This window comes from Cuculus canorus, chromosome Z (assembly GCF_017976375.1).
Source record: "Cuculus canorus isolate bCucCan1 chromosome Z, bCucCan1.pri, whole genome shotgun sequence".
NCBI classification, from domain to species: Eukaryota; Metazoa; Chordata; class Aves; order Cuculiformes; family Cuculidae; genus Cuculus; species Cuculus canorus.
The window spans coordinates 9121026-9146629 of record NC_071441.1 but is presented as its reverse complement, the minus strand read 5'-3'; the positions used below and the strand labels follow the sequence as shown (position 1 = coordinate 9146629).

General features: G+C 42.6%; 1 protein-coding gene across 6 annotated transcripts in view; it reads right to left on the bottom strand.

Annotated features, from left to right (window-relative positions):
- Positions 1 to 8931, bottom strand: part of GPBP1 (GC-rich promoter binding protein 1) — a 36709-nt gene extending 27778 nt beyond the window's left edge. For 3 of the 6 annotated variants that reach the window (XM_054054009.1, XM_054054008.1, XM_054054005.1), the window contains exons 1-3: positions 8784 to 8931; positions 7400 to 8439; positions 6643 to 6710 (exon numbers count right to left, since the gene is read on the bottom strand). The gene's annotated coding sequence lies outside the window, so the exon portion shown is untranslated. Of the gene's footprint in view, positions 1 to 1618; positions 2270 to 5948; positions 6092 to 6642; positions 6711 to 7399; positions 8581 to 8783 lie in introns of those variants that run through there. The other 3 variants (XM_054054007.1, XM_054054006.1, XM_009555850.2) reach the window with 3 other exon arrangements.
- Positions 8932 to 25604: the final 16673 nt, after the last annotated feature.

Here is a 25604-nt window from a genome sequence, read left to right as displayed (position 1 = left end):
AATTTTAGTTCCAGGTTTTGTTTTCCATAAACAGGTCAAAAAAAGACAAAAAATAGCCTGATTTTTAAAGTACAGAATCCTGAAAGTACTGTGGTATATAGGATAATATGCACTCACATTTAAATGCTGTGATTTTTAGAGACTATTTTCACTATTTGGTTTAAGGAGCTCTAACAAGAGGAAACGCATTTAGTATCATATTCTTAACTACAAACACTGCAGCAATTCTGTGACTCAGAAGAATCAAGTCTAAAAACATGTAATCCTACCTTTTATTTTCCTAGGTTCACGCCCATTACAGATTATAGTCTCGAACAACACAACTGTCCAATTTACCACAGAGGTTATGCACATTAATCATTACCTTGCAATAAAGCACTGCAATCTTGTAACATTCTGAAGGCACAGTGACTACTCTACTCTCAGCAGTCTGCAGTCCCCTCAACATTATTAGCAAAGCTTCCCTCATCATTTTCACCTACACACAGGTGAGGAAAAATGTGATTTTGACAGGTTGCTAATTTTACATCTTCCATGGCATTAAAATATAACACCCAGAAATTATTCCGAAAGACCAAAGACCAACTTGTACTTCCTTAGATCAAAAATAGTATCAGCTTCACCCCACAGGAAACGCTTCAGTCACTTTATCACCTTTGAGGTCCTTTGCTGAACTCAGTCCACCAAATCTGTATCTTCCTTGTACCAGGTAGCCAGTAACAAGACACAGCACCCCACATGTAGCCTCACCAGGGCTGAGTAGAGGAGAACGATTAACTCCTCCTGACCTGTCATCAACGCTCCTCCTAATGCAGCCCAGGGATGCTGGTCTTGTTTGTTAGGGGGATGCACTGCTGGCCCATAGTCAGCTTGCTGTCCAAGAGGACTCCCAGGTCCTTCTCTGCAGAGCTACCTACCAGCTAGTCTACGCTCACATGTACTGGCATATACAGCTACTACTTCCCATATGCATGATTTCACATTTTACCTTAGCTGAATGTCACCAGGATCCTCGGTCCAGTTCTCCAACCTATCCAGGCTTCCCTGAGTGGCAGCACAAACGTTTAGTGTATCTGCCACTCCTCTCCATTTTGTATCATCCACAAACTTGCTGAGGGTAAACTGCCCCACTGTCCAGAGCTTTGATGAAGATGTTAAACAGTGCGGGCTCCAGTATGGAACCTTGGAGTACAACCAAAACAACTTCCTCCAAAGGGCCTTGATGCCACTGACCACAACCCTTACAAGCTGGGCCTGACTATTCAGCCAGTTTTTGATAGACCTTATCATTCACTTTACTATCCACTACTCTATGATGATGTCATGGAAGACAATGTAAAAACCCTCATTTAAGTAAAGATAAACACCATCCATTGCTCTCCCTTCTGCTAGTCAGATTTAATTCCTTCTAGAAAAGTTGCGCACCTTTCCCTTTTTGTTAAGTGGTCGCTCTTTTCTAAGATGTCATACAGATTTCTTTATTGGACTTCTCTGAAATCCATATATATGTTTTGTTAGTCTTCCTGATTTCTTAGCTAGTCACCTCACTGTAGAGGGCTATGAGCTTGGTTAGGCATGATTTCCCCCTCATAAAGCCATTCTGACTGCTCCCACTCACCTTCCTGTCCATCATATGATTGGAGACTGTTTCCAGAACACGTTTGAGTTGCTCTACCACCTTCCCATGGTCTGAAGTAAGGCTGAATGGCCTGTAGTTCCCTGGATCCTCCTTCTCACTCGTCCTGATGACAGGACTGAAGTTTGCGTGCCTACGGTACTCAATAGCCTTCCCCAGCCACTGTGAGACCTCTCAAAGACAATAAGAATGAATGGCCTTGCAATGACATCAGCCAGCTCCCTGTGCACTCAACACAAGTATCCCATCATGCCCTGTGGATTTACGATTTACATACACCTCATTTAAGTGTTCCCTAACCTGATTCTTTCTCCACCCTTGGTGGAGAAAAAAGGACAGCAGAACTTTAAGATGACAAGGACATGAGATCAGAGACCGTCCTCACCCAATTTCAAGGGCATGTTGCTTAACTTGTCTAACCGGTATTTCGCTAGCAGAGGAAAGACAGTCTCACTGGTATTAAGAAGATCCAGCCCCGGGAGGTCTCTTCAAGTGGACAAAATAAAAGCTATTTCCCTAGTCCAGAAAGCTGTCTCCAACATTTAAGACAGATTTCATTACTGTTGGCAAGCTACATTTGGTAATCTTGTTTATCTGAACTACCAGAATAAATAAAAACAGCTTTGCTTTTTTCATAATATCCTAGCATGAAAAAACAGACACAAGTAGTGCCATCACCATTTTAGGCTGATGGTGATGTCACTACTTGTGTCTGGTTTTTTTGTGTCTGGTCAGCCTAAAATCGACAAAACACCTACAGTCTAAAAACTTAATTTAATAAAAAGATTGTATGCTTTTGAACATCTTATGGATATAGCATATTAATAAGTATAACTAAATTAAATGGAGATGATGAAAAATTTACAGGAAAAACAGCTTTAAAATAACACTAAAAATTAAGGGAAAAAAGACCCTGACAGCTAAACCCATCTCATCAGACACTAAAGACAAGGAAAAACAGTTCTGCATGTTAAAGCTTCTATACTTCTCATGCTCTATGAATAGTCTATATTTTTGTACAGGAAGCAGTTTCTGTAACACTGAGTGTTTCAGAGATTCTCAGAAAGTTATTAAAATAAGGATAACATAAAATCGAAGAGCTAGGAAGAGTTGAAGCTTGCGAGTGGAGTAGCAAAGTTATTATCAGGTAAAAAAAAGAAGGCAGCGTCAAGCCATGGATCCACAAAGTTAGAAGGGAGATAGAAATTCCAATTTCTTGATGTTCCCTGAAGACCGGAACTTGAAGTAGAACTTAAGTCTACTGACTTGCATAGAGAAACCCAGGAACAGAATTCTTCAGGAAAGTCTAAAATTAACACATATGCACATCTAAGTGGCATATACCTATGACCTAATGCCTCGCTGATTGTTACTGCCATTAGTACAGCACAACACACACTACACGTGGGAACTCCACCACCTCTCAGCCATACCCTGACAACCCACCCTCAACTACTCACAATTTTAGGTATGATATTTATAAAGAGGATGAAAGAAGGTTGTAAGTTATCAGAATTAAAATACACTATAGTGTTGTGACAGCAGAAAAAATAAAAGGTTATATATTATTTAGTGTCTCGAGTTCATTGCTACTGCTGCTGCTGTTTTGTTTCCTTGGTCATGAATTACAGCAAGCACAACACATCCATAAGAAATCAGGAAGACGAACAAAGCATATATAAGGATTTCAGAGGGGTCCAACAAAGACATCTGCATGACATCTTAGAAAAGAGAGACCATCTAACAAAAAGGGAAAGGCACACAACTTTTCTAGAAGGAATTAGAACTGAATGTTTACCATCAAAGATAACCAAACACCAGTTGTACTGCATTTCTCAACAACAAAAAGCTAGTCTATTTCATATTGTAGCCTAGCTACAATAACAAACAACTTGGCTATTTGCCAAGGTCAGCGGTTGGGGTTTTTTCCTGAAGAGGCATCATCAGCAAAATTCTCATTAAAACAGAGCAACTCTGCAACAACTGAGCTGCAAAATAAACTGATGCTTCAGTTGTCCTATCTTTGACCAGCTTCCAATGTTTATTTCACCTATTTAGCATCAGCCATAGAAAAACTAAAAAGCTTTGTCACAAAACATTCACCCATTCTTTTTTTTTAATTTACCTTCTTGCCTCATATTTCAGAAAGAAGTATGAGAACTAAGGCTTCCTGTGCAACACTAAGCATGGAGAGAGATCCTTGTCAAAACTGAACACTTCCAAAGTCTTAACACGTGCCTAGGTATGAAAAGCCTAGGGACCCAAACTGTATCAGTCAAATTTCTAACCATTTAAAGCAAACACATTCACTGCTACAGCCACAGCCCTAAACCCTAGCTCTGCAGTGACTTAACAAAACCAAAGGAAAACCCACCTCCACTTCTACTCAGGGCTCAATTTCCTTATGTGAGGATGAATCAACTAGTACACTTGTTTAACATAGGTTCTAAAATGTCAGCACTCCTTGGGGGACGCTACTCCCAACCACTGCTCTTCATCACATGGTCCCCTTTCTATACACAGATACAGATGAAAAGCAACAGGGTTTGCATCACTTCCATGTCTTAAATGCTACTGTCACAACAATGAGAACACCTTTTAACAAATGCTTTAGAAGCTACCAAAGGTAATGAGAGCACTAAGGATAACTTAATCATCACTTTTATCCAAAAAAAGTTCCTTCTTCCAGGGTACCAAAATGTAAATTTAAAAAAAAACCAAAACCTATGTTGTAACACAGAATTTGAATTTGAAGGTAAACTACAACCAGGTTCCTTCTGCTTGAAACCCTACACTCTTGCAGTGTATCACTTAGCAGAAAGCCAGATAAATGCTAATCTCTTGGCCTTTTTAAGGTGCGAAGTCCAAAAGCTGAAATGTTAGTACCGTAAAATCACCACGCAATTTAGCATATGTTATGTAACAACATCACCAAGAATTCTTTCGCACTTTCGAGTCTTCCTAAGGATCTGTAGAAAAAGCAGTTGAGAAAGGTAGTAGTTTCGACATAACCTCAGCATACTAAGCAGAAAATGAATTCTACATATTTCTGCTGTCTCCTAGACTATGTTTACCCAAAATATGAAAGAAGGTGACGGTGGAAGAGTTCATAGCACCACACAGGGCGGTGTACTTGTACACACAGTAGTTACTGTGTACTACTACTGCTCAAACATACAAAGCAACAAAAAAACAAAAAAAAACAAAAAAAAAATAAATCCACACCAAAACCCATTCCAAGTCTCATTCAGGTTTGTTTAGAGTAAGGTCTGTAAGTAATTCTCCTTGCAGGACAAAATTTACTCCTAGTTCTAAAAAAAAATAAAGAAATAAAAGCAACTCCTCCAGAAGTTACTGATGAACTACCACTGTCACACAGTTTTAATCACACAGTTTAAATGGAAGAATCTCATTAGAATGGATAGAAAAAAGAAGTGTCAAGTATATTAACTCATAAAGCACTAACAAAGCTCAGCATCTACACAATATCCCTACATAACTTTAAAGAAGAATTTTCACTTAAACTTTGCTGCAAATTTAACTTACTCTTAAAAGCTTCCACCAACAGATTGATTTGTTTCACACATCAGAGCAGCCTACACCATTCAAGACAATTTCTCAATAAAAAATGTCCTCATTTTAGGATTGTACCAGAATAAATGCATCAATCAGAGTGCCAAGCTACCGACAGTTATTCCAGTACAAAAGCTATATTTACATCGAGGCTTCAAGTTTAAGCTCTCAGGAACAAGGTCCTTATATCCTCATAGTTATCTGCAAACCACTTAGACTGTCAGCACTATACAAATAAAAAGCTAAAGAAGGAATCAAAGCAGACCAGCATGCTAGGCATTTCCTCCTCGGTGGGCCTCACCTAGGTATGAATTTTGGTTAGGGTACAAGGGCACAGCTGTAAAACACAGCTGAATTCTTATCAAACACATATGAACATACATACAGTAAGAGCAAATGCACTTCCCCACTTCAAACACTGCGAAAAAGAAAAAATAATTATCCTACCATCAGACAGAGACATGTAAAAACAGAGTTAATTTAGGAAAGCTAAAAAGAAACCTTTCAAAATATCCAGAAGAGAAAAGGGTTCAGATAAAGATGTCACACAAAACAGTAAGGGGAGGATGTAACTCCTTGACTTACACTGAGAGCCTCTTGTCAAGTATCTCATAGTACTAAAAGGTAAAAGCTTGAAACAAAGAGACATCACTTTTTCTATGAGTTAACAAGCAAATACTTATACTGCAATTGTTTATGACCCTATAATAGATAGATGTCAAACGAAATGGTCACTCACACCTCCAGCTTTCAAGCAAAACACAGATTAACCCAACTACAGGAATGAGGAAGGTCACTCTGTTGTTTTGGTTCCCTCAGGTGAGGCTCAGTTCATTCAGCCAATTCCCAGCCACACTGAGACTCTATGTAGAAGAGCCACAGCTGCAAGAGATCACAGAAACAGACTTCTTTTCACGTTCCACCCTTACCATGCTTTCAAAACAACAAAACTCAAATAGAAGTCAAAATAACAAAACAGCAAGGCCATCCAAAGAAAGCAAAATACTGAAGGTAGATCAGGTTTTAGATAGCGACAAAACAACACACAGAGCAGAACTACTTCAGTCAGCCTAAGAATTTAAAACACTTATTTAGATACAAGTCTTTCATTCATGGGCAACTTAAGAAGTTTAACTATATCTTTAGATACAGCTTCATACGCTTAAACTCACTTTTTCTACATGGCTTTAATATAAGCCATCTTCCCCAACATCTTGCATTTTTAAAGCAAACCACTTTTTTTCCATTAGCTCACTACTTAAAACACATCAGTACTGCAAAAGTTCAAAAATAATATTTAAAAGACGGCAATGAAGATGAACGGATCACCTTTACCAGACACTCAGTTTACAGTCTACTCAATAACGCTTCAGTTATTTAAAGATTTATGACTAAGCAAGATGGGTAGTGGGGAAAGTAAAATTACCACTGACTTTTGAATTAAGTTGTTCTGTCCATCTTAATTTTCTTTGAGGCAGTAGCAGTTCAGATGAATTCAAACCTACAAAAAATTATTATACGCACATTAATTTCAACTTTTCAACTACTTCCATCTTCAGAAACATTTAACCATTATGGGAGGAAAGGGACAGCAACACACCTGAAAACATATAAAATTACTTAGTTCACCACTAGATTTGTTTAGAATTGTTCCAAAAAAGGCTTCTGTAATCTCATCCTTGCAGACCAGTCAGACTCATTCACTCTCATTACAGAATATGAAATTACTATGAACTCAACCTTAAAACATCAACACAATAAAAGGCAAGTTTGCATTAAGCAGTAAATGAATTTTTGGTAAAAAAATACCTGGCTTGCCTAAGTGGTGAAGAACAGTGGAAGGAAAGAAAAACAAACAAACCGGAACTGAATTAGTACCTTCGTGGTGCAAAAACACCATGCTGCAGACTTGTTCAATAACTATGATAGCTCATTGTTGAGATTAGAATATTACTACGAAGGCTATCTTACGTACAAATTCAGCGGAGATGTAGCTATTTTTTAGTCTCTCCGAAAAAAACACATTCCTACTCAAACACTTCTCCTTGGACATGTATTCTTCGAATTTTTAATTATTAAAACCAGCCAGTAAAAATTACACTCTCCAAGCTTATTTCAACATTATCAGAAAGCAACGACTCATAAAATGTACCTTCAAGTATTAATAGATTTATGAACTACAACACTCACCTAATCCAAGAGGACCGCACGACGTGCTACTACAGAGTAATTTGTATTTTTCCAGTTTGTTTTCCTTGAGATAATACTCCGAGTTCTGGTTGATACTACATTTGTAGCTGTCTGACGTAGATCTGACCTCACAGAAATCAGCTACCCATCCTTCTTGCTTACCGATTTCTCCCGCAAGGCTATTTCCAAAACTTGCCAACTGTCTGTCTTAAGAGGCGGGTTTTTTTTCTCCGACAGCTTCCTCTCTCATTTATTCCACGTATATACAACTCTAAGAAGCATCAGCTCCAGGTGACATAAATACAAGTCTTACACCGCAAACTCTGAAGCTGAAAATCCAAATTTCACATCCGAACTGTAGAACATTTCCCAGCTTCGGTTAGCAGAGGCATTTGTAAACAACAGCTATCTGGATACCTCCATATTGCTTATTGGCAACAACATTTTTTGAACAAAAATATTAAATAAAACGGAAGAGAAAAAATGACAAACAAACGTCAATTAGAGTCTTCATTTAGTAAGTTGGCCTCACTGCAAAATGACAGAAGGTTCTGTCACAAAAACTAAAAAGTAAGATCAGGCGAAGAATATCTGCCATGAAACTTGTCAGCAGTGTCTGCGCAGTGACTCAGGCTGCGTTAAGCCTGGAGCCAGGGAACAGCGCCAGTTCCACCTGTGACCGAGACAGAATGCTGCCTAGAAGTGTCTAAAAGCAAGAAAGCGCTTTATTTTTGGAGCTTTTGACAGGCGAAGAATTCGGAACTCGATAGATTTAGACAGGTATCCATGGACAAAAGCGTTCAAAGGTGACAGAATGAAAAAGCTCAGGACTTAAGGCGTGCACTTCCCTCCTCGGATGCCCGCAGAGCGCTGCAAGGAGCTTCTCCAGAACGAAGCAACAAACGATGCCAACAGGGTCTGGTTGTTCCTCCCCTCTCACGAGAAGCAAACGCTGCGGGCCGGTTTCCACCTTTCCTTTCCACCCTACCAGCTCAAGCGAGAGGCTGCAAACATCCAAGGCTCGCTGTAATCCACGCTGCCTGCGGCGGAAAGAACCAAAACCATCAGTTTTCCCTCGGAAACCCCGGCGGGCGGCAGAGGCCCCCGCGAACGCCTGCCTCCCTCCCTCCCCTTTTCCGGGGAAAATACGGAGGCGGGGAAGGACCATAGCTCATTTTATTGGGAAAGAAGAGAGGGGCGGGGAGGGGGGGGCCTGCTCACGGGGCACCGGGATGGGCTCCGCCGGCCCTGCCCACACGGGGGGTGGCCCGGAGCCCCTCAGGCCGCTGTGGCTCCAGGCCTGCTCCCCCGCCGGGGGTGCCCCGGGTGTTCCCCCCCCTCCCCGCGCCGCGCGCGCGCACACGCACACATAACACACACACACCCCACGCTCTCCTCGATCCCAAAATGGCGCCGCTCCGACCCGCGCTAGCACCGCGCGCGAGAGCCTCGCGAGAGCCGCCGCCGCCGCCGCGCGACTCCTGGGCGGGGCTTTCCCGGCCGACGAAGGGTTCCACCTCCGCCCCCGTGGGGAAGCACCACTCCCCCCCTTCCAACCCGGCCGTGACGTCACGGAACAATCCGGAACGTTCCGCGCGCGGGGCGGTGAGGGAATCCCCGGCGCGCGCCCCGCCCGCGGGAGTCCCGGCGCGCGCCCCGGCTCGGCCGGTGGGCGGGGAGGGGCGGGGCGTGGGAGGGAGGGAGGGAGGGAGGGAGGGAGGGGGTGCGGGTCGCCATGGTGTCTGCGGGGCGTGCACAGCTCCAGCTTGCAGGCGGGGATCTGGGAATCGGGACACGCGAGCGCCTGCCTGTTTGGAAGGTCCCAAGTGTTGTCCCTCAGGGCTCAGTGCTGGGCCCAGTCCTGTTCAGTGTCTTTTTCAATGACCTGGATGAAGGCACTGAGTGCAGCCTCAGCAAGTTCGCAGACGACACTAAGCTGGGAGGAAGTGTCATAGAACTACCAGGTTGGAAAAGACCTCTTGGATCATCGAGTCCAACCATTCCGATTTGTGTTGATCTGCTGGAGGGTAGGAAGGCTCTTCAAAGGGATCTGAACAGGCTGGACCGCTGGGCTGAGGCCAATGGGATGAGGTTTAACAAGGCCAAATGCCGGGTCCTGCACCTGGGACACAAAAACGACGTGCAGCGCTACAGGGTTGGGGAAGAGTGGCTGGAAAGATGCCAGACAGAGAAGGACAAAGGGCAACAGCTGAGCAGGTGGATGACCTCCTTAGACTGGTGGCAGAGCTGGAAGAGGGTGTAGAGAGGCTGAGGAGCATCAAGGAGTGTGTGGTAGAGATAGACTAGTGGAACCATACCCTGAGCATCTAGGAAGATGCCAAGGGTCAAAGGGACCCGGCATCTTCCCCCTCCCCACCCGACCAGGTTGTAGGCAGGAGTTCAAAAGGAGGTAGTGAGTGGAAGCAAGTCCACCGAATGGGCAGAAAACCAATCCCATCCTTGCCTACCTGTCAGCCTCACCTCTGTGCCTGGGAAGATCATGGGACAGATCCTCCTAGAAGCTATGCTAAAGCACGTGGAGGATGGGGAGGTGATTAATGGCAGCCAGCACGGCTTCACCAGGGGCAAGTGCTGTCTGACCAACTTGATGGCTTTCTATGATGGGGTAACTGCAGCAGTGGACACAGAAAAACTGATGGATGCGATCTATCTGAATTTCTGTAAAGCCTTTGATGCGGTTCGCCACAACATCCCTCTCTCTAAATTGGAGAGAGATGGATTTGATGGGTGGACAGTTTGGTGGATAAGAAGTTGGTTGGATGGTCATATTGAAAGTGTAGTGGGCAATGGCTCAAAGTCCAGATGGAAATCCGTGACAAGTGGTGTCCCTCAGGAGTCCAGTACGGTCCCAGTACGGACTAATATCTTCATCAATGACAAAGACAGCGAGATTGAGTGCACCTTCAGCAAGTCTGCAGATGACACCAAGCTGAGTGGTGCAGTTAACACACTGGAGGGACAGGATGTTGTCCAGAGGGACCTGGACAAGCTGGAGAAGTGGGCCTGTGAGAACCTCATGAGGTTCAACAAGGCCAAGTGTAAGGTCCTACACCTGGGTCAGGGCAATCCCCAATTTCAGTACTTGATGGGAGATGATGTGATTGAGAGCAGCCCTGCAGAGAAGGACTTGGAGGTGCTGGTCGATGAGAAGCTCAACATGAGCTGGCAATGTGTGCTTGCAGCCCAGAAGGCCAACGGTATTCTGGTCTGCATCAAAAGAAGTGTGGCCAGCAGGGCGAGGGAAGTGATTCTGCCCCTCTATTCTTCTCTTGTGAGACTTCATCTGGAGTATTGTGTCCAGTTCTGGAATCCACAACATAAGGATATAGAACTGTTGGAGCGGGTCCAGAGGAGGGCCACAAAGATGCTCAGAGGGCTGGAGCACCTCTGCTGTGAGAGAGTTGGGCTTGTTCAGCCTGAAGAAGAGAAGGCTCAGAGGAGATCTTATAGGAACCTTCCAATACCTGAAGGGGGCCTACAGGAAAGCTGGTGAGTGACTGTTTACAAAGGCTTGTAGTGATAGGACTAGGGGGAATGTCTTTAACCTGGGGAGGGGCAGATTTACACTAGACATAAGGAAGAATTTCTTCAGTCTGAGAGTGGTGAGGCACTGGAACTAGTTGCTCAGGGAGTTTGTGGCTGCCTCACCCCTGGAGGTGTTCAAGGCCAGGTTGGATGGGCCTTGGGCAGCCTGGTCTAGTGGGAGGTGTCCCTGCCCATGCAGGGGTGTCGGAACTAGATGATCTTTAAGGTCCCGTCCAACCCAAACTATTCTATGATTCTATAATTCTATAACCAGGGGGTGTTGGTCAACAGCCGACTGAATGTGCACCAGCAGTGTGCCCAGGTGGCCAGGGAAGCCAATGGCATCTTGGCTTGTATCAGAAACAGTGTGGCCAGCAGGTCCGTAGAGGTGATTCTGCCCCTGTACTCACTACTGGTGCAGCTGCACCTCAAATTAAGTTTTTGGGCTCCTCACTGCAAAATTAAGACATTAAAGTCCTAGAGTACATCCAGAGAAGGGCAATGAACCTGGTGAAGGGGTGGAGAACAAGTCTTATGAGAAGCATCTGAGGGAACTGCGGTTGTTTAGCCTAGAGGAGAGGAGGCTGAGGGGAGACCTTAACACTGTCTACAACTATCTGAAAGGAAGTTGTAGAGGTGGGTGTTGGCTCTTCTCCGAAGTAACAGGTGATAGGATAAGGGGGAGCGGCCTCAAGCTGTACCAGGGGAGGTTCAGATTGGACATTAGGAAAAAATTTTTCACCAAAAGGGTCATCAGGCACCAGAGCAGCTGCCCAGAGAGGTGGTGGGGTTACCACCCCGATAGGTATTTGAAAGACGGGTAGGTAAGGTACTTAAAAATATGGTTTAGTGGCAGATAGGTATGGTTGGACTTGATGATCTCAGAGGTGTTTCCCATCCTGGTGATTCTATGATTTCTGTGGCTTGGAGGCTGAGTGACTGGAATCTGTAAATATGAAACCTCATTTCCAGCGTAAGGCAAATTATTATGCAATTAATTAGGTGAAAAATCAAATATACAAAATTACGACCCTATAAAAAGGGACCTGGAGAGTGTTTTTAGAGCTGTGTTTTCTGGATGAGAACTGGATTTTCTTTCAATGGCAGTTTCCTTTATAGGATTTAAATTATTGTAGGAATTAAAACAGTGCACCGATTTTTTACAAAAAAAAGTCTCATAATCCGGACAAATGGTAAGATTTTTTAATGTATTTTGCAAGCATATATATGCTGTCACATGGTTTGATAAAATTACTAGCAATTACTAAAAAACAACAATTAATAGAAAAATCACTAAACACCAACCCCCCCCCCCCCAAAAAAAAAAAAAAAGTAGAAAAATAGGGGAGAGTATCACCTTTAAAAACAGGCAGAACCTCTGAAACTGCTATGGTCACATTCACCTTCAGCTCAATTCTGAGCTGTTAACTCCAGCTCCAATTTCTAGCAGCAGCATTTTTTTTCTAGATTCCACCCTTGACTGCATCACAATCTCCTCTTTCTACCTCATCCTTGAAATTGTCTTTTTATTTACATTGACCTGTGCTGCAGAAGTGAGGCTTCCGAGGCAGGGTGATGGAGCATACCCCCTTGCCCCTTGGTTATTTTCACACTCCGCTGCTAAGCCTGAAACCCCAAATGGAAAAGACAGGGCAGTGCTCAGCCATCTGGCCCAACTGTGAACCACAGCACCAGCTCAGGCACCAAGTCCAATGCCTCTACGTGCGGTCACTAGGACTATAGCACCAAAACTGCCCACACACTACCAAAACTGCCCGTGCTTTCAAGTTTCATTATTAAAATCTCTCCCAAAATATTAACCTATAACCTGCATTTTGATCAATTTAACTTATATCAGACATATGCTGTAGTAGTAGTTAGAAGCTAAGAGGTTTGTTCAATCCTAAAATATGATGGGTAACAGTATCTAGGAAAACAAGATAAGAGGTGAACCAAAAGCAACATGAAAACAAAGCATATAGAGTCCACAATGCATTCCCAGGCCACCTTGATAACAGTCACATAAGGCTATATTAATGATCTGAAATGATCTTTCAATTTGAGTGAGTTATGGCTAAAGCCTCCACAGCTATTCAGAGCACTTCTTGCATTACTTTATATACTGTGGGTTTGAACGAGAAAGTAAGTAGCAGGAGATAATAAATTTATCCATCTCAGACCTCCTAATGGATTTCTGTTTGTGTTGCTTTGTATATGATCCTTCTGTTTCCTTTCAGTAACAATAACCACATTGATTTTAGTAACCACAGGAAAAGCTGTGATAGTCCTTGGGGAAATTACTTTAAAGTAGTAATGGGAAATTAGTTTGATTTATCTCCCTAATTGTTTCATAAAAGAAGGTATAATGCCATTACCACTTCATGAAAAGCAAGGCTTTGACCCAGCAAACAGCTGAGGTGATGTCCTCACCTTACTCAGACCAGTGGCAAACCTCACACTGAATTCAAACCAAGAGCTCTCCTCTTTTAACGTGTTTTATGTGTTACAAGCGTTTAAGCAAAGTCAACAGGACCATTATTAGTGTCTGGGGATTAGTTCAAAGGAATTAATTTGCAACCCTGCTGGCATGTGAATTTGATTTGTGAAGAGGGTCCTGCCACGCCCAGCCTAACAACACCAGCTGGTTCTTCCGTTATACACAGAGTTTATACTAGAAACAATGCTTCTACTAATACAGGTTGTTTGATGGGTGTATGTGGAATAGCTAAACGACACTGATAAAACCACATATATTCCATTACTGATGAAGACATCAGAGCATAAACATGTTCTTCATGCCAAACAATGACTAAGAGGAAAAAGAGAAGATGGCCAGAAAGGCAAATTTCTTAAGCAGTATTCATAGATTTTGATGTTGTTGTTGTAAAACATGGTAACTGAACTTCTGAACCCAAAATGTAAATGGATCTTCAGGAATATATGGAGCACAGAAGACAGAGCATTAAAGTGACTGATATTTAAGAGAAACAGCTTTTAAGGTGGGCTGACCAGAACATGTTCCTTCTGGAAAACTGCTGTAGAAGTTACGATGACATTTACAATGGAAATTAATGGGGATGGAAAATATATCCATATGAACAAGCTGTCTTTTGTTTAGCAAACTTGCAAAACTAGGCCAAGATGGGCACACATGTTTTAAATGACCCATGACATAAGCAAAGTGTAACTCATGGAATTTAGACAACAGTTGTTATTTAATAACAAGCTAAGAATTACAGGGTTTGGATGACTGAGGTCCCTCTGGGTATTTTGATAAAGAGAGAAGACGCATTGATATGTGCCAGAAAGGTACAAGTACCTTTAGCTTGGATACTCAGATACAGAATTAAGACTCAAATGACTCCCACGCCACTGTTTATTTCGTTATGCGGCATGCCTCAAAAGGGGAAAGTGAAGGAAGGAAGAAGAGAGAAGGAGATAAAGACAGCTACTCTCTCAGTGCTGCGGTGTCCCATCAGTCTGAAGCTCAGTCTGGTGGGAGAACATTGGGACATTGCCAAATGTCAGAGGAAAAATTTTGGACATTAGGTTTAAGATCCCGATCATACATCATCTGGAGACAGGTGGCCTTTTGTATATTCTCCACCCATGGTACACGTGGGAAGAGAAGGAAAGAAAAACAAAAGAAAGAGTGGGACCTTTCCTCCAGAACATAGCCAGATTGCTATTTGAGGTATAAACAATTCTTACAACCACTGTTGGTGATGTTCTGACAGCCTGAACCTGCTTCACACCATCTGCTGAGATAGTAGTTACAAGATGCACGCCTGATGCAGTGTGTTGAATCAATTGAATAAAATATTGTATGAGGCATGGTATAAACACAAAAAATGCTAAACCACATATAACATAAAACAACAGTTGCTTAACTCATGGTCCACCTGGAAGCCATGAAAACAAATCAAAATTCCAACCCGACCATGACTATGTAGGAACATAGGCCAATCTGTGTATTTCCAGTGTTTTCTTCACAACCTTTCCATTATCATTAATGTTCAAACAACAGCTCAATACATTTAACTTTCCACATACCCCACCCCCTTCTGCCAATAAATAGTCCAAGACCATTCAATGCTGATAGAGAGCATTGAATAACTTTACTCATTTGCATAACTTGGTCATTCAACAAATCAAATGCTTCTGCCATCTTATTTGTTATGATATCTAAGACTGCTTGCAACCAAATGGTATGATTAAGGTTATAAATTGTTTCCCAAGCACCAGTGATTAATTTGTGTGGGTTCCATGTAGCAGGGCCATAAAGTTGGATGATTCTCTCTAGTGTCCACTCATCCCTTCCCCACTTCTGACTACTATCCCATTATAGATATATCTATTGTCCATTTGGTTCATACCAAATCATCATAAACTTTAATGCCTAATAACCCACCATATTCAACAAAAACAAAAGTTGGATAGCACCAATATAACACACACCTGTCCAATTCACAGGGAATTTCTTGTATGCCTGATGACTGCAGATCCAATAGTGCCCTCTCAATGCAACCAATCCATTTTCATACAGACTGGTAGAGGTTATGCGTGGCTGGAAACAGATGGAATTGGTACTTCCCAGAGGGCTGGGAAAACTAACGTTTGTGCAATGAAAGTTTGAATTTGGTCTGACCATCAGGCCCCAGAGGTATTGCTCCACTTGTACGCTTGGTTTAATTCAAGACTAAGAGGAACATTTTGGTATAGAGACTGGTCTGTTCAAAACCAGAAGCCTCAGAAGGTTTTTACTCCACCTGTTTCATTCACCCATGCCCATCACAACACATTAAATTTACCTTTTATAATGACAAAGGATATAACCGGGCAGCCATTTATTCCCCACTGATTGTTAACACAAGTGATTATGTCCCAGAGACACTCCCAGTCTGGATCTTGCGGCTTCAAAAAACATTCCATTGGCATGTTCAACAATACCATTAGCTTGAGGGTAATAAAGGGTGTGAAATGTTCACCTACTCCCCTCTTCTTTGGCCTGCTCCTGAACCTTAGCTGCAGTGAAGTGAGTGACTACCATTATCCAACTGAATAGAGTGAGGTTTAAGAAGGGTACTGTTTGGTATTGGTCACCTTAGAGGGAGGAAGCAGTGGAGCCAGCTGTATGTCAGCAGTGTAGCCCACCACTATGGATTTATCAAGAGGGGCTTCAAAAGACCAGCAGTTGCCCTGAGAGTCACACCATTGTCTTCCCCAGAAAACATCAATCCCTAACAGATTCATTGGAAAGGGTCCTATCACGGTTGTGGTACAAGCTAGGGTATCATCACCAGGTAACTACAGCGTGACAGAGGACATCACTAGGGGTTGCATCGCCCAAGGGCGTTCAAAACAAGGATCTTATTCTTTGGTGGGGAAATACCACGAAGTTCCATATCAGTCTGAGTAAAAGCAGACATCTGGGGCACCAGTGTCCACTAAGAACATCAGATTTTTTCGCTTTGGTCCAATGCTGATAGTAATCAGCAGATGTCCTTTAACATTTAGGGTGAGCTGTCTCAAAAAGATCCAAACTCTACCATCTCCCTCACCTTGAAGAGGCAGAGATCCTAGTTTCTCCTAAGCTGTACAGTTCTTTTTCCCTGATCAGTGCCTGAGCCTATTAAGAGAGAGGCGCTAGGAGCTCGTTCCATTTTGGGTAGACCCATTTTGGGCAGATGACTTGCCTACCTTTGGACTAAAAATTCAAGCTTTTTACTAGGTAGTCTACTGATTAGGTCATGCAGAATGCTTATCTGAAGGCTTAACTGCCACCAACCATGTTGGGTCAGTGCTCTCTCACGGCTGGGCTCACTGGTGCGAGTGAACTGCCAAGAATCGGAGCATTTATCATGCACAGGCATAGGAGGATGAGGGAGTCCTAGGATTGGGGGAGGTTACCCCAGTAGCTTGAATGTTCTTTGGTTCTGATCTAACAGAAGAAATGCTGCTAGGACGATAATTCCTTCCATAATTAATTCCTGTGCTACCTCCCGCCATGTCCAAACCTTCCTACCAGACAACTGGTGCTGATCTGGATTCATAGTCCCCTCAAACACTGCTGCCACTCTATCTTGAGGATGTTTTGTATTTTTCCTTGGAGTTGAATGCCAATTAGTTTCAAAGAGTCCAGAGGACCTCTTATTAGAGGAGTCATGCGCTACAGGTCGATGGGCATTATTATCAGGGAGCTCTGATTAGGCTTAAGCTCCCAATCATACATCATCTGGAGGCAGGCAGCCTTCCGTACATTCTCCACCAATTGATCCATGCCTCTGGTAATAGCAAGGGGATCACCTCACTTGAGGGGATTATGATCTCCTGCCCAATACGTGGCACACTGTGTCAAAGACCATGGTGCCCGGTGATTACCAGCGCCCCAGTAGCCTCCTTTTCTGGTAACAAAATGCTATATCCCCCATCAAGAAGCCACTCCAAACATACTGTTTCAGATTCTCAGGGGTTCCTACCAAAATTCTTCCTGAGCTTGGACAGTTCTGTGACCATAAACAGAGCTTCCTTCATAATTACCGAAGGGTTCTGATCTTCCCTGTGGTAGTACACATATTCAGTTTAACCACAGGGAATACATGAGGAACATTTTCTAATTCTAAAGCTTCCTTTGCCTTTTGCAGTTCCTTCTGAGGATAAATTTGCCTTATCGCCCCTCCAAATGTTTTTGGTTCTGCCTTTTCAGAGGCAGTCATTTCCTGACATAAGTAGTTTCTCAACTTCTCCTGCAAAATCTTACTCTGATTTCTCTTTTAATTGATATTCAAGGTATCCTAGTAGGTCTTGTAATGATTTAATCACCATCTGCAATGAGTCAATAACTGCATCTATGTGCCTCACTCTTTGTTTCCCGTCTTCTATAGCAATAGCTAGACAAGCTCCTAGCACTGTGCAAATGGGACTTTTACCTTTCCCCATTTGAAACCCCCCCCCTCTTTGTATAGTACCTTAATTTGATCAACTACACTCTGAGGTTGGAACCAATGAGCTTTTGCCCACTCTTACCCCCCAGGAACTTGGGCAACATTGCTGTTCTTTTAATAAATCAAACAGCTGTTCCACCCCTTCACCGGCAAGGGTCCCTGATCAGGAGTATCTAAAGACTTCTGAGTGGCTGTCTTAATCAATATGTAAGGGATTACTGTCATCCTGAGAGCGGTCTCACCTTATAACACCACAGTTCCTGTAAATTCACCCTCAGGAAGTCACACGTTTCCAATTCTTTATCAGATTCAAACACATTCAAAAATTCACTCGCTTCATCCTTCTCCAGCTGGTACCCATGCAGGTAGATGGAACCACGGATCCAGATGCTGCACTCACTTTGTACCAAGGTAAGTCTCAGTCACACACACACACACTCCAGAGCCTCAAAGAAGTACTCTCAACAACGCAGCAGCAAGCACTTTCTGTTTTCCCAGTATCCTGTTCGTGATGCCAATTAAGTGACACATGCCATAAAGACACAGGTATGTTTAGCTTGGATATTCAGACACAGAATTAAGACTCAAATGAGGTCACGTGCCACTGTTATTTTGGTTATGAGGCATGCATAGAAAGAGGAAAGAGAAGAGAGGAAGGAAAGAAAGAAAGAGAGAGATAAAGATAGCTATCCCCACCGTAGTCTGACACTCAGTTTAGTGGGAGAACGGTCTCAAAACCTCACCCTTGCTTTGTCCCTTTTTATGCTCAGGGTCATGCCTTGTAATAGGCTCGTTTTACTAATTCCACCTCCCTGTCTTCCTGCCAAAAAGGTGCACCTGTTCGGGCATGTTTATCTCCTGGCCATTGTTTCGTCTGTCTAGTGTCCAGCTCCTAGCAGTTGTTTTGTCTGACAGCAGTATCCATTATCAGGGTGGACCCTGCAAACCTGTCCTGTCAGCACAGCAGTCCACATGCAGTTGTCTGGGTAATGAGGTCTTCAGGTTAGGTGATGTTCCCAGTGATGATCACATCCCAGTAATGTTGAGATAGACCAGTTCTTTCTGTGGTATACTATACATATTTCACACTTTCATCCTAATTTACTATTCTCAATACGATATGTAATTTAAGGTTCTGTTTGGTGTAAATCAGACAGACAGTGAGATGCCTGAAGAGATGCAGCTTATTCCATATTCAGGGACTGCCTACATCAGCATATGAAAGCACTGAACAAATACAATGAAAGAAACCAAAATGTGTAGGAAATGCTGAGGTATGAGAAATGAAACCAGAAACAGTCTAACTCCCACCAAATACTAACCATCCATACTTAAAAACATCTCAGAACTCATTTTAATATGAAAAATGTATAATGAATTCATAAATTAACTGCACAAACTTGGATGATGGGATGAAGTACAGGGCCAAAAGTTAAAATTTATTTTGGCAGGCAATTGAAATGTGTTGACTTTCACTTGTTGTAGGAGGAGTATATAAGACACTTACACAAGTAAATTACTCAGATTGTTAATTAAGTAATTATTAAAGAAAAATGTGAAAACATACATCATTTCTTACTCTTACACATTTTTGTGTCACACCATGAAGATGCACAAAACATTTGACTTTGTCCTAAAATCCCAGTGTGCCCAAAATACAATGAATCTGAAACAAAGAATCAGGCAGAAGGCCAAAATCAATTTTTTCATACAACAGGATTAAAATCTAGCTAATACAGATTTGATCCAGAAAACTTCTGATGCAGGGAGCCCAATATTTAAAAAATAGAAAGAAAATGGCCACCTAGTGAGGCCTTGGGCAGCCTGATCTAGTGGGACATTTCTCTGCCCATGGCAGAGGGGTTGGAACTAGGGGATCTTTAAGGTCCCTTTAAGGTCCCTTCCAACCCAAACTATTCTATGATTCTATGATTCTAATATTAATAACATGAGAAAAACCCAATTCTAACATATGTTCCTCTCAACAGAGAAGTATTTGTACAATCTGATCGCAAACACTGTTATAATTCCTCAGTACAAGCAGTTCTAATAAACAGTCCTTGTTGCAAAGTTTTAAATATGTTTCAGCTGCATGTTCACAATATGAAACACTTCAAGTAACAGAATAAAAATAATGGAAGCATTATACAAATGTACAAAGCAACATCAAGTCATTGTCGTTTGTTGTAACGTGATGAAGACTAGTATAAAGTATCTACACTTGTTTATATACATATTATCCCTTCCAGGAAAGGAAGGTACGATGACTTTTCCAAATGCTTCAGGATTTCAGTGCGTTTACGTGCACAGATAAGATGGTGGAATTTAACTGTGTTAAAGAATTGACCATTATTATTTGCATCATAGGGTGTATATTTTATCATGGAGTGCAGGGACAGGATGAGGGGGAATGGTGTTAAGCTGAAAGAGGAGGGATTTAGATGAGATTTTAGGAAGAAATGTTTTACTGTGAGGGTGGTGAGACACTGGAACAGGTTGCCCAGGGAAGTCAGGGATAATAGAATCATAGAATGACTAGGTTGAGAGGGACCCACTGGGTCATCGAGTCCAACCATTCCTAACACTCCCTAAACCATGCCCCTCAGCATCTCGTCCATCTGTCCCTTAAACACCTCCAGGGAAGGTGACTCAACCACCTCCCTGGGCAGCCTCTGCCAGTGCCCAACGACTCTTTCTGTGAAAAATTTTTTCCTGATGTCAAGCCTGAACCTCCCCTGGTGGAGCTTGAGGCCATTCCCTCTTGTCCTCTCACCTCTCACTTGAGAGAAAAGGCCAGCTCCCTCCTTTCCACAACCTCCTTTCAGGTAGTTGTAGAGAGCAATAAGGTCTCCCCTCAGCCTCCTCTTCTCCAGGCTAAACAACCCCAGCTCTCTCAGCCGCTCCTCTTAAGACTCGTTCTCCAGCCCCCTCACCAGCTTCGTTGCTCTTCTCTGGACACGCTCCAGAGCCTCAACATTCTTCTTGGAGCGAGAAGCCCAGAACTGAACACAGTATTCAAGGTGAGGTCTCACCAGTGCCGAGTACAGGGGCAGAATAACCTCCCTGGATCTGCTGGTCACACCGTTTCTGATCCAAGCCAAGATTCCATTGACCCCCTTGTGCCATTGGCCTTCTTGGCCACCTGGGCACACTGTTGGCTCATATTCAGTCAGCTGTCAACCAACGCTCCCAGGTCCTTCTCCTCCAGGCAGCTTTCTAGCTAGACTTCTCCTAGTCTATAGTGCTGCATAGGGTTGTTATGCCCCAAATGCAGGACCCGGCATTTGGCCTTGTTAAACCTCATGCCATTGGTCTCGGCCCAGTGGTCCAGCCTGTTCAGATCTCTTTGCAGAGCCTCCTTACCCTCCAGCAGATCCACACTTCTACTCAGCTTAGTGTCATCTGCAAACTTGCTGAGGGTGCACTCAATGCCTTCATCCAGGTCATTAATAAAGACATTGAACAGGGCTGGGCCCAGTACCGAGCCCTGAGGAACTCCACTTGTGACTGGCCTCCAGCTGGAGTTAACTCCATTGACCACCACTCTCTGGGTCCGGCCATCCAACCAGTTTTCAACCCAGGAGACTGTGCGCCTGTCCAGGCCAGAGGCTGACAGTTTCTGAAGCAGAAAGCTGTGAGAAACTATGTCAAAGGCACACCTACCTGGAGGTGTTCAAGGCCAGGTTCAATGAGGCTGTGAGCAACCTGACCCAATGGAAGATGGCCCTGCCCATGGCAGGAGGGTTGGAACTGGATGATCTTTTGATTCTATAATTCTATTCTATCATAGCCTTTAGTTATTCAATTTTTTTCAGAGTTCCGAGCATCTCTTCAGTACATTTGGCAAGCATGAAACAGGTCTGAAAATTAAAACATAAGTGCTAGTTTAATATTAAAATCAGTACTTACTTTGATGGGAGCAGCATTCTAGGGAAAGACTTCAATAAAGCTGTAGATAACAGTTCATATTTTGAAGCAACACCCATGTATTAATTTTTAATAACACATAAGTGCAAATTTGACCTATATTATTGAAATTAACTGATCATTTTGTCTCTCTCAAGATAACAACTATTTCTACCTGAAAGAACCAATATCTTGGTGACACTAGTGAAAAGCCAGGATAAGAACTTGGAGACTGCTCTTTTTTTTCATACTAATTGGAGGTAAAATGATTATTAAGAAACAAGTTTTTAAAAGAGCAGCTTCTGTATTTCAAGTTTTTCCCCTATATTGTAACTGCAAATAGCCTGGCTAGCAGCCTTTCCCCCTTTAACAGTGAGAGCATCCATCTGCTAGAATGTATTTCAGAAACACTGGGCAATATTAAACCAAGGATTATTTGAAAATATTTTAATACTCTTCTTTAAGTATTATTCCATTCATGTAATGGATTTCAGCTAATGAATTGAGGTTAAAAGGACATACTCTTCAAATATGTCCCAGATGAATGCTGTCTACATGACACTTACTCTGTTGAAAGATAAAGTCACGCTACAGAACTTCTCTGAAATAATAAGCAAATAAATCCTACATTCAGCTTCTGCCTGGTTCCATCCAGGAAAGTGAAATAACAGCAGAATACCCACTGTTCTAAATTTCACAACAAAATCAAAATAATTAACAGTTAGACACAAGAAACAGTTTGTACAGAAAGGAACGAGTTGACAGAATTATGAACTGAACATAAAATATTGTGACTAATTTTTCATAGGATGCTTGTCTTTACCCTTTTATCTACAAAATGAAATTCCTGTATTTTCCCTGAAATGAACCTAGCTAACACCTAGCTAACTTGCAAACTCAGGGCATGTTAATTTTGAAATAAGGAGACCAGATGCCCAGCATGATCCTAGGATCTTGTACGTACTTAAATAGGAGCAGATCTTATTTTAATGCAGGTTCATTTCATAACCAAATCTACTCGCTTTATCCCTTTTTCTTTAAAAAAACCTGTATTGACACCAACTCAACATTTTATTTCCCCTATTTTTAAATAACTAGGTTAATTTAGAAATTTTTCACATCTATGTAAAATGAAGAAACCCATTTTTGTAAGGATTTTTGACAAGTTTTGCCCACTGTCAATTTACATATCCATATGTTTTTTAAAAGGTACCACAGAGGCTCACCTGAAGAAGCTGACCCAAAGGATGTGTTGTTTCTCTGCACAGATAGACCTGATGAAGGTCTATCTTGTGTGTGAAGGTCTGTCTTGTGTGTAGAAAAGACTGAGCTAAAATTATCTAGGCTGAAATGCCCCAGCAAACTTCAGTATTCTAAGAAAGCTAAATGTACATGTTAAAGAGAGAAACCCATGTCTTTCTCAGCAGCTCCACTTTCTCTATTTTGCCCTTAATGGAAAAAAAAAAAGAAAACCACAAAACAGGGAGCAGAGGTTTCTACAATGTGTTGAATGGTTCTGTCATCTGATACTTTGCCAAAAAACCTCAACAAAACTAAACAACTCAAGGATATTAATTATATGAGAGGATATGATGGGGTAACCGCAGCAGCGGACACAGGTAAACTGATGGATGTCATCTATCTAGACTTCTGTAAAGCCTTTGACACGGTCCCCCACAACATCCTTCTGCCTAAATTGGAGAGATACGGATTTGATGAGTGGACGGTGAGGTGGATAAGAAACTATTTGGATGGTCATATTCAAAAAGTAGTGGTCAATGGCTCAAAGTCCAGATGGAGATCCATGATGAGTGGTGTCCCTCAGGGGTCTGTACTGGGACTGGGGCTCTTTAATATCTTTATCAATGATACTGACAGCGAGACGGAGTGCACCCTCAGCCAGCTTGTGGATGACACCAAGCTGAGTGGTGTAGTTGCCACACTCAAAGGACAGGATGTCATCCAGAGGGACCTGGACCTGGACAGACTGGAGAAGTGGGCCTGTGGGAAACTCATGAAGTTCAACAAGGCCAAGTGTAAGGTCCTACACCTGGGTCGGGGCAATCCCCATTTTCTGTACACAATGGGAGGTGATGAGATTGAGAGCAGCCCTGCAGAGAAGGACTTGGGGGTGCTGGTCAATGAGAAGCTCGACATGACCCAGCAATGTGTGCTTACAGCCCAGAAAGCCAACGGTATCCTGGGCTACATTAAAAGAAGCATGGCCAGCAGGGCAAGGGAGGAGATCCTGCCCCTCTATTCCTCTCTTGTGAGACCTGGAATACTGTGTCCAGTTCTGGAATCTTCAAAGAAGGAGATGGAGCTGTTGGAACAGGTGCAGAGGAGGGCTACAAAGATGATCGGAGGGCTGGAGCACCTTCCCTATGAGGACAGGCTGAGAGAATTGGGGTTGTTCAGCCTGGAGAGGAGAAGGCTCAGAGAAGATCCTATAGCAATCTTCCAGTACCTGAAGGGCGCCTACAGGAAAGCAGCCTGAGCCAGTGGGATGTCCCTGTCCATGGCAGGGGGTTGGAACTGGATGATCTTTAAGGTCCCTTACAACTCTAACTATCCTATGATTCTATGATTCTACATAAATTGAGTCAAAAGCAAAGAAAATATTTTCTTAGACTTATCGTCATGGTGTGCTCTTTTTTAGATCCCTCTGGACAAATATCAGAGGCTCACTTCATTCAGAACTGGGAATTCAGAGATATGGTTCCTCCCTACCGGACACCCACCAACGTAAGTGATACTCATATTCTTACATAGTGGCGGTTTTGAATGTTGCGGTTATAAACTCCTTTTGTCTGTAAATAAGTGGAAAATAACTCTAAATTTGAAATCCCCAAAATATGAACTTTAATCTACGAAGATGATGAAATACCTTCCAATCAGCACTGTCTTGTTTTGATTTTCACTTCTGCCAGAGATCCCACATCAAGCTTTGGCTGAGTTTTTTTTAATGTGTCTGTGCCTTAGTTTCCCCATCTGAAGAATATAAATGCTCATGTATCTTTGTGAACTTTTTGAAAGTTAAAGATAATTTTTGTAAACTTGCTAATTATTATAAATTGGCTCAAGAGAAACAGGCAAAACACCCTCAAAACATAGGTACATGGCTTCCTGTTTAGGAAATATTCCTTCTCAGTCCTTCTACAACAATGGTATCCTATTACACTATGCTAAGTTTGCCAGAATGGCTAGCAGCATTACTTTTCTAATTAAAAGCAAGTTTCCTGCAAATATTTTTTTCAAATTATGATGGCCATTGTGTATGCTCTTAAAATATTCAGAGAAACACCAAAAAACAGGATTTTTTCCTTTCATACACTGTGGCACATCTGCCAATACTATAAAATTAAAGTTAAGTCTGCAATACTATACTCAGAAGAAATTGTTTCTCATCATGCTCTTAATTGTTTACAATTTACTTGCACACCTAACCTTTCATTAAAAACTCCCACACTCCTCCTTGCCCAACAGTAAGGCATACAGAGGACGTACTGGGTCATCTGTTTTTCTTCATATGGCTGACCAACAGCTGTTTTCAATTAATTGCAAATGAAGTTCCATATCAGTATGAAAACAATCAGAATGCCACCTTCTCTAAGCAAGAATCCCTTCCTGGAAAAGCTGGGCTCTCGACAGAGCATGGTGCTCATCTTCTTCACTCAAGGATTATCCTATCCCATCAGTGGTAAAACCAGGAAGGCTGTAGGGTGTAGCCTGAGGTGCATCTCTTATAACAAGCCTCCCTTAGACCCTTCAGGAACTATTGAGTTCAATGGTCCATCTGCAACAGGTTA